The sequence below is a fragment of the Heptranchias perlo genome, unplaced genomic scaffold (assembly GCF_035084215.1).
Source record: "Heptranchias perlo isolate sHepPer1 unplaced genomic scaffold, sHepPer1.hap1 HAP1_SCAFFOLD_88, whole genome shotgun sequence".
Lineage (NCBI taxonomy): Eukaryota > Metazoa > Chordata > Chondrichthyes > Hexanchiformes > Hexanchidae > Heptranchias > Heptranchias perlo.
Genome location: NW_027139918.1, coordinates 1,040,917 through 1,053,231, shown reverse-complemented (window position 1 = coordinate 1,053,231; position 12,315 = coordinate 1,040,917).

The window sequence follows — 12,315 nt, the reverse complement described above, 5'->3', positions numbered from 1 at the left end:
ATATATTAGTACCGTTTCGGTATCCACTGTAAATAATAGTACTGTCTATGGAACCCCTGTAAATATTAATACCTTCTCTGGATCCCTGCAAATATTAGCAGCATCTCTGGATCCTCTGTAAATATTAGTACTGTCACTGGATCACCTGTAAATATTAATACCATCCCTGGATCCCCTGTAAATATCAGTACTGTCTCTGTATCACCTGTAAATACTAGTACCGTCTTTGGATCCCCTGTCAATATTAGTACCGTCTCAGGATCACCTGTTAATATTAGTACCGTCTGTGGATCCCCTGTAAATATTAGCACCATCTCTGGATCCACCTATTACGATTCATATTGTCTCTGGGTCTCTTGCAAATCGTAGTGGAATCTCTGGAAACCCTGCAAATATTAATACTGTCTCTGGATCCACTGTAAATATTAGTACCGTCTCTGGATCCCCTGTAAATATTTTTGCCGTCTCTGGATCCCTGTAAATATTAGTGGTAGGTCTGTGGAATTTGCTGCCCCAGGAAGCTGTGGAAGCTACATCATTAGATAAATTTAAAACAGAAATAGACAGTTTCCGAGAAGTAAAGGGAATTAGGGGTTATGGGGAGCGGGCAGGAAATTGGACATGAAGCTGAGTTCGGATCGGTCAATGCCCTGTGGGTGGCGAAGAGGGCCCAGGGGCTATGTGGCCGGGTCCTGCTCCGACTTCTTGTGTTCTTTAGATTTGTGGTTGGGATCAGATCCGCTATGATCTTATTGAATGGCGGAGCAGGCTCGAGGGGCCGATTGGCCTACTCCTGCTCCAATTTCTTATGTTCTTATGTTCTTATGTACCGTGTCTGGATCCCCTGTAAATATTAGTACCGTCTCTGGATCCCCTTTTATTATTAGTACCGTCACTGGATCTCCTGTAAATTTTAGTACTATCTCTGGATCCCCTGTAAACATTGGTACCGTCTTTGGAAGCCCTGTAAATGTTAGTACCGTCTCTAGAACCCTCTAGATATTGGTACCGTCTCTGGATTCACTGTAAATATTCGTAACGTCTCTGGATCCCCTCTAAATATTAGTACTGTCTCTGGATCCCCTGTACATATTAGTACCGTCACTGGATCCCCTGTAAATATTAGTACTGTCTCTGGATCCTCTGTTAATATCAGTACTGTACTTGGATCCCCTGTAAATATTAGTACTGTCTCTGGATCCCCTGTAAATATTACTACTGTCTTTGGATCCCCTGTAAATATTAGTACAGTCTCTGGATCCAATTTAATTATTAGTACTGTCTCTCGCTCCCCTCTAAATATGAGTACAGTCTCTGGATCCCCTGTAACTATTAGTACTGTCTCTGGATTCACTGTAAATATTAGTACTGTCTTAGGATCCCCTGTAAATATTAGTACAGTCTCTGGATTCAATGTAAATATTACTATTGTCTCTAGATCCCCTGTAAATATTAGTGCCGTCTCTGGATCCCCTGTAAATATTAGTACTGTCTCTCTGGATCCCCTGTATATATTAGTACCGTCACTGGATCCCCTGTGAATATTAGCACTGTCTCTGGAACCCATGTTAATATTAGTACTGTCCTTGGATCCCCTGTAAATATTAGTACTGTCTCTGGATCCCCCGTAAATATTACTACTGTCTTTGGATCCCCTGTAAATATTGGTACAGTCTATGGATCCCTGTAATTATTAGTACCGTCTCTGGATCCCTGCAAATATTTGTACCATCTCTGGATCCCCTATAAATATTGGTACTGCCTCTGGATCCCTGTAAATATTTGTGCTGTTTCTGGATCCCTGTAAATATTAGTACTGTCGCTGGATACCCTGTAAATATTAGTACAGTCTATTGATCCCTGTAAATATTTGTGCCGTCTCTGGAACCCCGGTTAATATTAATACCGTCTCTGGAACCCCTGTAAATATTAGTACCGTCTCGGTATCCCCTGTAAATAATAGTACTGTCTATGGAACCCCTGTAAATATTAATACATTCTCTGGATCCCTGCAAATATTAGCAGCATCTCTGGATCCTCTGTAAATATTAGTACTGTCTCTGGATCACCTGTAAATATTAATACCATCCCTGGATCCCCTGTAAATATTAGTACTGTCTCTGGATCACCTGTAAATATTAGTACCATCTTTGGATCCCCTGTCAATATTAGTACCGTCTCAGGATCACCTGTTAATATTAGTACCGTCTGTGGATCCCCTGTAAATATTAGCACCATCTCTGGATCCACCTATAACGATTCATATTGTCTCTGGGTCTCTTGCAAATCGTAGTGGAATCTCTGGAAACCCTGCAAATATTAATACTGTCTCTGGATCCACTGTAAATATTAGTACCGTCTCTGGATCCCCTGTAACTATTTTTGCCGTCTCTGGATCCCTGTAAATATTAGTACCGTGTCTGGATCCCCTGTAAATATTAGTACCGTCTCTGGATCCCCTTTTATTATTAGTACCGTCACTGGACCTCCTGTAAATTTTAGTACTATCTCTGGATCCCCTGTAAACATTGGTACCGTCTTTGGAAGCCCTGTAAATGTTAGTACCGTCTCTAGAACCCTCTAGATATTAGTACCGTCTCTGGATTCACTGTAAATATTCGTAACGTCTCTGGATCCCCTCTAAATATTAGCACTGTCTCTGGATCCGCTGTACATATTAGTACCGTCACTGGATCCCCTGTAAATATTAGTACTGTCTCTGGATCCTCTGTTAATATCAGTACTGTACTTGGATCCCCTGTAAATATTAGTACTGTCTCTGGATCCCCTGTAAATATTACTACTGTCTTTGGATCCCCTGTAAATATTAGTACAGTCTCTGGATCCCATTTAATTATTAGTACTGTCTCTCGCTCCCCTCTAAATATGAGTACAGTCTCTGGATCCCCTGTAACTATTAGTACTGTCTCTGGATTCACTGTAAATATTAGTACTGTCTTAGGATCCCCTGTAAATATTAGTACAGTCTCTGGATTCAATGTAAATATTACTATTGTCTCTAGATCCCCTGTAAATATTTTTGCCGTCTCTGGATCCCTGTAAATATTAGTACCGTGTCTGGATCCCCTGTAAATATTAGTACCGTCTTTGGATCCCCTTTTATTATTAGTACCGTCACTGGATCTCCTGTAAATTTTAGTACTATCTCTGGATCCCCTGTAAACATTGGTACCGTCTTTGGAAGCCCTGTAAATGTTAGTACCGTCTCTAGAACCCTCTAGATATTAGTACCGTCTCTGGATTCACTGTAAATATTCGTAACGTCTCTGGATCCCCTCTAAATATTAGTACTGTCTGTGGATCCCCTGTACATATTAGTACCGTCACTGGATCCCCTGTAAATATTACTACTGTCTCTGGATCCTCTGTTAATATCAGTACTGTCCTTGGATCCCCTGTAAATATTAGTACTGTCTCTGGATCCCCTGTAAATATTACTACTGTCATTGGATCCCCTGTAAATATTAGTACAGTCTCTGGATCCCATTTAATTATTAGTACTGTCTCTCGCTCCCCTCTAAATATGAGTACAGTCTCTGGATCCCCTGTAACTATTAGTACTGTCTCTGGATTCACTGTAAATATTAGTACTGTCTTAGGGATCCCCTGTAAATATTAGTACAGTCTCTGGATTCAATGTAAATATTACTATTGTCTCTAGATCCCCTGTAAATATTAGTGCCGTCTCTGGATCCCCTGTAAATATTAGTACTGTCTCTCTGGATCCCCTGTGTATATTAGTACCGTCACTGGATCCCCTGTGAATATTAGCACTGTCTCTGGAACCCATGTTAATATTAGTACTGTCCTTGGATCCCCTGTAAATATTAGTACTGTCTCTGGATCCCCCGTAAATATTACTACTGTCTTTGGATCCCCTGTAAATATTGGTACAGTCTATGGATCCCTGTAATTATTAGTACCGTCTCTGGATCCCTGCAAATATTTGTACCATCTCTGGATCCCCTATAAATATTGGTACTGCCTCTGGATCCCTGTAAATATTTGTGCTTTTTCTGGATCCCTTTAAATATTAGTACTGTCGCTGGATCCGCTGTAAATATTGGTACCGTCTCTGGATCCCCTGTAAATATTAGAACAGTCTTTGGATCCCCTGTAATTATTAGGACTGTCTCTCGCTCCCCTGTAAATATGAGTACAGTCTCTGGATGCCCTGTAAATATTAGTACAGAATCTGGATACCGTTTAAATATTAGTACAGTCTCTGGATCTCTGTAAGTATTAGTACCGTCTCTGGATCCCCTGTAATTATCAGTCCTGTCTCTGGATTCCCTGTAAATATCAGTACTCTCTTAGGATCCCCTGTAAATATTAGTGACGTCTCTGTATCCCCTCTAAATATTAGTACTGTCTCTGGATCCCCTGTATATATTAGTACCGTCACTGGATCCCCTGTAAATATTAGTACTGTCTCTGGATCCCCTGTTAATATTCGTACTGTCCTTGGATCCGCTGTAAATATTAGTACTGTCTCTGGATCCCCTGTAAATATTAATGCTGTCTTTGGATCCCTTGTAAATATTAGTACAGTCTCTGGATCCCCTGTAATTATTAGTACTGTCTCTGGCTCCCCTGTAAAGGTGAGTACAGTCTCTGGATGCCCTGTAAATATTCGGACAGAATCTGGATCCCGTTTAAATATTAGTACAGTCTCTGGATGTCTGTAAATATTAGTACTGTCTCTGGATCCCCTGTAATTATTGGTACTGTCTCTGGATTCCCAGTAAATATTAGTACTGTCTTAGGATCCCCTGTAATATTAGTACAGTCTCTGGATTCCCTGTAAATATTAGTACTGTCTCTAGATCCCCTGTAAATATTAGTGCCGTCTCTGGATCCCCTGTAAATATTGGTACCGTCTCTGGATCCCCTGTAAATATTAGTGCCGTCTCTGGATCCCCTGTAAATATTGGTACCGTCTCTGGATCCCCTGTAAATATTAGTACCTTCTCTGGATCCCCTGTAAATATTAACACCATCTCTGGATCCCCCTATAACGATTGATATTGTCTCTGGGTCTCTTGCAAATAATAGTGGAATCTCTGGAAACACTGCAAAATATAATACTGTCTCTGAATCGACTGTAAATATTAGTACCGTCTCTGGATCCCCTGTAAATATTAGTACAGTCTCTGGAACACCTGTAAATATTAGTATTGACTCAGGATACCCAGGAAATATTTTCGCCGTCTCTGGATCCCTGTAAATATTAGCACCGTCTCTGGATCCCCTGCAATATTAGTACCATCACTGGATACCCTGCAAATATTAGTACTGTCTCTGGATGCCCTGTAAATATTAGTACTGTCTCTGGGTCCCCTGTAAATATTAGTACTGTCTCTGGATCCCTGTAAATATGAGGACAGTCTCTGGATCCCCTGTAATTATTAGTACTGTCTCTGGATCCCCTGTAAATATTGGTACAGTCTCTGGATTCCCTTTAAATATTAGTACTGTCTCTGGATCCCCTGTAAATATTAGTACTGTCGTTGGATCCCCTGTAAATATTAGTACCGTTTCTGGATCCGCTGTAATTATTAGTGCCGTCTCTATAAGCCCTGTAAATATTAGTACCGTCTCTGGATCCCCTGTAAATATTAGTACCGTCTCTGGATCACCTGTAAATATTAGTAATGTCAATGTATCCCCTGTAAATAATATTACTGTCTCTGGATCCCCTCTAATTATATGTACCGTCTCCGGAAGCCCTGTAAATATAAGTACCGTCTCATGATCCCCTGTAGATATTAGCACCGTCTCTGGATCCCCTGTAATTATTCGCACCGTCTCTGGATCCCCCTATAACGATTGATATTGCCTCTCGGTCTCTTGCAAATAATAGTGGAATCTCTGGAAACCCTCCAAATATTAATACTGTCTCTGGATCCACTGTAATATTAGTAGCGTCTCTGGATCCCCTGTAAATATTAGATCTGTCTCTGGATCCCATGTAAATATTAGTACTGTCTCTGTATCCCCTGTATATATTAGTACCGTCACTGGATCCCCTGTAAATAATTGTGCTGACTCAGGATCCCCTGGAAATATTTTCGCCGTCTCTGGATCCCTGTCAATATTAGCACCATCTCTGGATCCCCTGTCAATATTCGTACCGTCACTGCATCCCCTGTAAATATTAGTACTGTCTCTGGATTCCCTGTAATTTTTAGTACTGTCTCTGGGTCCCCTGTAAATATTAGTACTGTCTCTGGATCCCTGTAAATATTAGTACAGTCTCTGGATCCCCTGTAATTATTAGTACTTTCTCTCGATCCCCTGTAAATATTAGTACAGTCTCTGGATTCCCTGTAATATTAGTACTATCTCTGGATCCCCTGTAAATAATAGTTCTGTCTGTGGATCCCCTGTAAATATTAGTGCCGTCTCTGGATCCCCTGGAAATATTAGTGCCGTCTCTTCAAACCCTAGAAATATTGTTACCGTCTCTGGAAGCCCTGTAAATATTAGAGTCATAGAGTTATACAGCACGGATAGATGCCTTTCGGCCCATCGTGTCCGCGCCGGCCATCAAGCCCTGTCTACTCTACTTCCAAATTCCAGCATTTGGTCCGTCGCCTTGCATTAGTACCGTCTCTGGATTCCCTGTAAATATAAGAACCGTCTCTGGATCACCTGTAAATATTAGTACTGTCAATGGATCCCCTGTAAATATAGGTACCGTCTCCGGAAGCCCTGTAAATATTAGTAGCGTCTCTCGGTCCCCTCTAGTTATTAGCACCGTCTCTGGATCACCTGCAATTATTAGCACCGTCTCTGGATCCCCCTATAACGATTGATATTGCCTCTGGGTCTCTTGCAAATAATAGTGGAATCTTTGGAAACCCTGCAAATATTAATAATGTCTCTGGATCCCCTGTAAATATTAGTACTGTGTCTGGATCCCCTGTTAATATTAGTACTGTCTCTGGATCCCCTGTATATATTAGTACCGTCACTGGATCCCCTGTAAATATTAGTGCTGTCTCTGGATCCACTGTTAATATTAGTACTGTCCTTGGATCCCCTGTAAATATTAGTACTGTCTCTGGATCCCCTATAAATAATACTACTGTCTCTAGATCCCCTGTAGATATTAGCACCGTCTCTGGATCCCCTTTAATTATTCGCACCGTCCCTGGATCCCCATATAACGATTGATATTGCCTCTCGGTCTTTTGCAAATAATAGTGGAATCTCTGGAAACCCTGCAAATATTAATACTGTCTCTGGATCAACTGTAATATTAGTACCGTCTCTGGATCCCCTGTAAATATTAGTACTGCCTCTGGATCCCATGTAAATATTAGTACTGTCTCTGTATCCGCTGCATATATTAGTACCGTCACTGGATACCCTGTACATATTAATACTGTCTCTGGATTCCCTGTAATTATTAGTAATGTCTCTGGGTCCCCTGTAAATAATAGTTCTGTCTCTGGATCCCTGTAAATATTAGTACAGTCTCTGGATCCCCTGTAATTATTAGTACTGTCTCTGGATCCCCTGTAAATATTAGTACAGTCTCTGGATTTACTGTTATATTAGTACTGTCTCTGGATCCCCTTTAAAGATTAGCACTGTCAATGGATCCCCTGTAAATATTAGTACTGTCCCTGGATCCCCTCTAAATACAGGTACCGTCTCCGGAAGCCGTGTAAATATTAGTACCGTCTCCAGGTCCCCTGTAGATATTAGCACCGTCTCTGGATCACCTGCAATTATTCGCACCGTCTCTGGATCACCCTATAACGATTGATATTGCCTCTGGGTCTCTTGCAAATAATAGTGGAATCTTTGGAAACCCTGCAAATATTAATACTGTCTCTGGATCCCCTGTAAATATTAGTACTGTGTCTGGATCCCCTGTAAATATTAGTACTGTCTCTGGATCCCCTGTATATATTAGTACCGTCACTGGATCCCCTGTAAATATTAGTACAGTCTCTGGATCCCCTCTAAATATTACTACTGTCTTTGGATCCCCTGTGAATATGAGTACAGTCTCTGGATCCTCAATAAATATTAGTATTGTCTCTGGATCCCCTGTAAATATTAGTACAGTCTCTGGATCCTCAATAAATATTAGTATTGTCTCTGGATCCCCTGTAAATATTAGTACAGTCTCTGGATTCTCTGTAAATATTAGGACTGTCTCTGGATGCCCTGTAAATATTAGTTCTGTCGATGGAACCCCTGTAAATATTAGTACCGGTTCTGGATCCCCTGTAATTATTAATGCGGTCTCTGGCAACCCTGGAAATATTGGTACCGTCTCTGGAAGCCCTGTAAATATTAGTACCGTCTCTGGATCCGCTGTAAATATTAGTACTGTCTCAGGATCACCTGTAAATATTAGTGCTGTCAATGGATCCCCTGTAAATATTAGTACTGTCTCTGGATCCCCTGTAAATATAGGTACCATCTCCGGAAGCCCTGTAAATATTAGTACCCTCTCTAGATCCCCTGTAGATATTAGCACCGTCTCTGGATCCCCTGTAATTATTCGCACCGTCTCTGGGTCCCCCTATAACGATTGATATTGCCTCTGGGTCTCTTGCAAATAATAGTGGAATCTCTGGAAACCCTGAAAATATTAATACTGTCTCTGGATCCACTGTAATATTAGTACCTTCTCTCGATCCCCTGTAAATCTTAGTGCTGTCTCTGGATCCCCTGTAAATATTAGTACTGTCTCTGGATCCGCTGTATATATTAGTACCGCAACTGGATCCCCTGTAAATATTGGTACTGACTCAGGATCCCCTGGAAATATTTTCGCCGTCTCTGGATCCCTGTGAATATTAGCACCGTCTCTGGATCCCCTGTAAATATTACTACTGTCTCTGGATCCACTGTAAATATTAGTACAGTCTCTGGATCCTCTGTAAATATTAGTACGGTCTCTGGATCCCCTTTAATAATTAGTGATGTCTCTGGATCCCCTGTAAATATTAGTACTGTCTTTGGATACACTGCCAATATTAGTACAGTCTCTGGATTCCCTGTAAATATTAGTACTGTCTATAGATACCCTGTAAATATTAGTGCCGTCTCTGGATCCCCTGCAAATATTGGTGCAATCTCTGAATCCCCTGTAAATATTCGTGCCGTCTCAGGATCCCCTGTATATATTGGTACCGTCTCTGGAAGCCCTGTAAATATTAGTACCGTTTCTGGATCCCCTGTAAATATTAGTACCGCCACTAGATCCCCTGTGGATATTAGTACCGTTTCTGTATCCCCTGTAAATATTAGCACTGTCTCTGGATCCCCTGTAAATATTATTACTGTCTCTGGATCCCCTGTAAATATTAGTACCGTCTATGGATCCCCTGTAAATATTAGCACCGTCTCTGGATCCCCTGTAAAGATGAGTGCCGTCTCTGGAAACCCTGGAAATATTGTTACCGTCTCTGGAAGCTCTGTAAATATTAGAGTCATAGAGTTATACAGAACGGATAGTGGCCCTTCGGCCCATCGTGTCCGCGCCGGCCATCAAGCCCTGTCTGCTCTAATCCCATATTCCAGCATTTGGTCTGTAGCCTTGTATTAGTACCGTCTCTGGATCCCCTGTAAATATCAGTACCGTCTCTGGATCACCTGTAAATATTAGTACTGTCAATGGATCCCCTGTAAATATTAGTACTGTTTCTGGATCCCCTGGTAATATAGGTACCGTCTCCGGAAGCCATCTAAATATTAGTACCGTCTCTAGGTCCCCTGTAGATATTAGCACCGTCTCTGGATCACCTGCAATTATTAGCACCGTCTCTGGATTCCCCTATAACGATTGATATTGCCTCTGGGTCTCTTGCAAATAATAGTGGAATCTTTGGAAACACTGCAAATATTAATACTGTCTCTGGATCCGCTGTAAATATTAGTACTGTGTCTGGATCCCCTGTAAATATTAGTACTGTCTCTGGATCCCCTGTATATATTAGTACCGTCACTGGATCCCCTGTAAATATTCGTACTGTCTCTGGATCCCCTTTTAATATTATTACTGTCCTTGGATCCCCTGGAAATATAAGTACTGTCTCTGGATCCCCTGTAAATATTACTACTGTCTTTGGATGCCCTGTAAATATGAGTACAGTCTCTGGATCCCCTGTAATTATTAGTACTGTCTCTGGATCCTCTGTAAATATTCGTACAGTCTCTGGATCCTCTGTAAATATTAGTACTGTCTCTGGATCCCCTGTTAATATTAGTACAGTCTCTGGATTCCCTCTAAATATTAGGACTGTCTCCGGATCCCCTGTAAATATTAGTTCTGTCGATGGAACCCCTGTAAATATTAGTACCGTTTCTGGATCCCCTGTAATTATTAATGCGGTCTCTGGAAACCCTGTAAATATTGGTACCGTCTCTGGAAGCCCTGTAAATATTAGTACCGTCTCTGGATCCCCTGTGAATATTAGTACCGTCTCTGGATCCCCTGTAAATAAAGGTACCGTCTCCGGAAGCCCTGTAAATATGAGGACCGTCTCTCGATCACCTGTCGATATTAGCACCGTCTCTGGATCCCCTGTAATTATTAGCACCGTCTCTGGATCCCCCAAAAACGATTGATATTGCCTCTGGGTCTCTTGCAAATAATAGTGGAATCTCTGGAAACCCTGCAAATATTAATACTGTCTCTGGATCCACTGTAATATTAGTACCGTCTCTGGATCCCCTGTAAATATTAGTACTGTCTCTGGATCCCCTGTAAATATGAGTACTGTCTCTGGATCCGCTGTATATATTAGTACCGTCACTGGATCCCCTGTAAATATTAGTACTGTCTCTGGATCCCCTGTTAATATTAGTACTGTCCTTAGGATCCCCTGTAAATATTAGTACTGTCTCTGCATCCGCTGTAATATTACTACTGTCTTTGTATCCCCTGCAAATATTAGTACAGTCTCTGGATCCCCTGTAATTATTACTACTGTCCCTGGATCCCCTCTAAATATAGGTACCGTCTCCGGAAGCCCTGTAAATATTAGTACCGTCTCTAGATCCACTGTAAATATTAGCACCGTCTCTGGATCCCCTGTAATTATTCGCACCGTCTCTGGATCCCCCTATAACGATTAATATTGCCTCTCGGTCTCTTGCAAATAATAGTGGAATCTCTAGAAACCCTGCAAATATTAATACTGTCTCTGGATCCACTGTAATATTAGTACCGTCTCTGTATCCCCTGTAAATATTAGTACTATCTCTGGATCCCATGTAAATATTAGTACTGTCTCTGGATCCCCTGTAAATATTAGTACCGTCTATGGATCCCCAGTAAATATGAGCACCGTCTCTGGATCCCCTGTAAATATTATTACTGTCTCTGGATCCCCTGTAAATATTAGTACCGTCCATGGATCCCCTGTAAATATTAGCACCGTCTCTGGATCCCCTGTAAAGATGAGTGCCGTCTCTGGAAAACCTGTAATTATTACTACTGTCCCTGGATCCCCTCTAAATATAGGTACCGTCTCCGGAAGCCCTGTAAATATTAGTACCGTCTCTAGATCCACTGTAAATATTAGCACCGTCTCTGGATCCCCTGTAATTATTCGCACCGTCTCTGGATCCCCCTATAACGATTAATATTACCTCTCGGTCTCTTGCAAATAATAGTGGAATCTCTAGAAACCCTGCAAATATTAATACTGTCTCTGGATCCACTGTATTATTAGTACCGTCTCTGTATCCCCTGTAAATATTAGTACTGTCTCTGGATCCCATGTAAATATTAGTACTGTCTCTGGATCCCCTCTAAATATTAGTACCGTCTATGGATCCCCTGTAAATATTAGCACCGTCTCTGGATCCCCTGTAAATATTATTACTGTCTCTGGATCCCCTGTAAATATTAGTACCGTCTATGGATCCCCTGTAAATATTAGCACCGTCTCTGGATCCCCTGTAAAGATGAGTGCCGTCTCTGGAAACCCTGGAAATATTGTTACCGTCTCTGGAAGCCCTGTAAATATTAAAGTCATAGAGTTATACAGAACGGATAGTGGCCCTTCGGCCCATCGTGTCCGCGCCGGCCATCAAGCCCTGTCTGCTCTAATCTCATATTCCAGCATTTGGTCTGTAGCCTTGTATTAGTACCGTCTCTGGATCCCCTGTAAATATCAGTACCGTCTCTGGATCACCTGTAAATATTAGTACTGTCAATGGATCCCCTGTAAATATTAGTACTGTTTCTGGATCCCCTGTAAATACAGGTACCGTCTCCGGAAGCCATCTAAATATTAGTACCGTCTCTAGGTCCCCTGT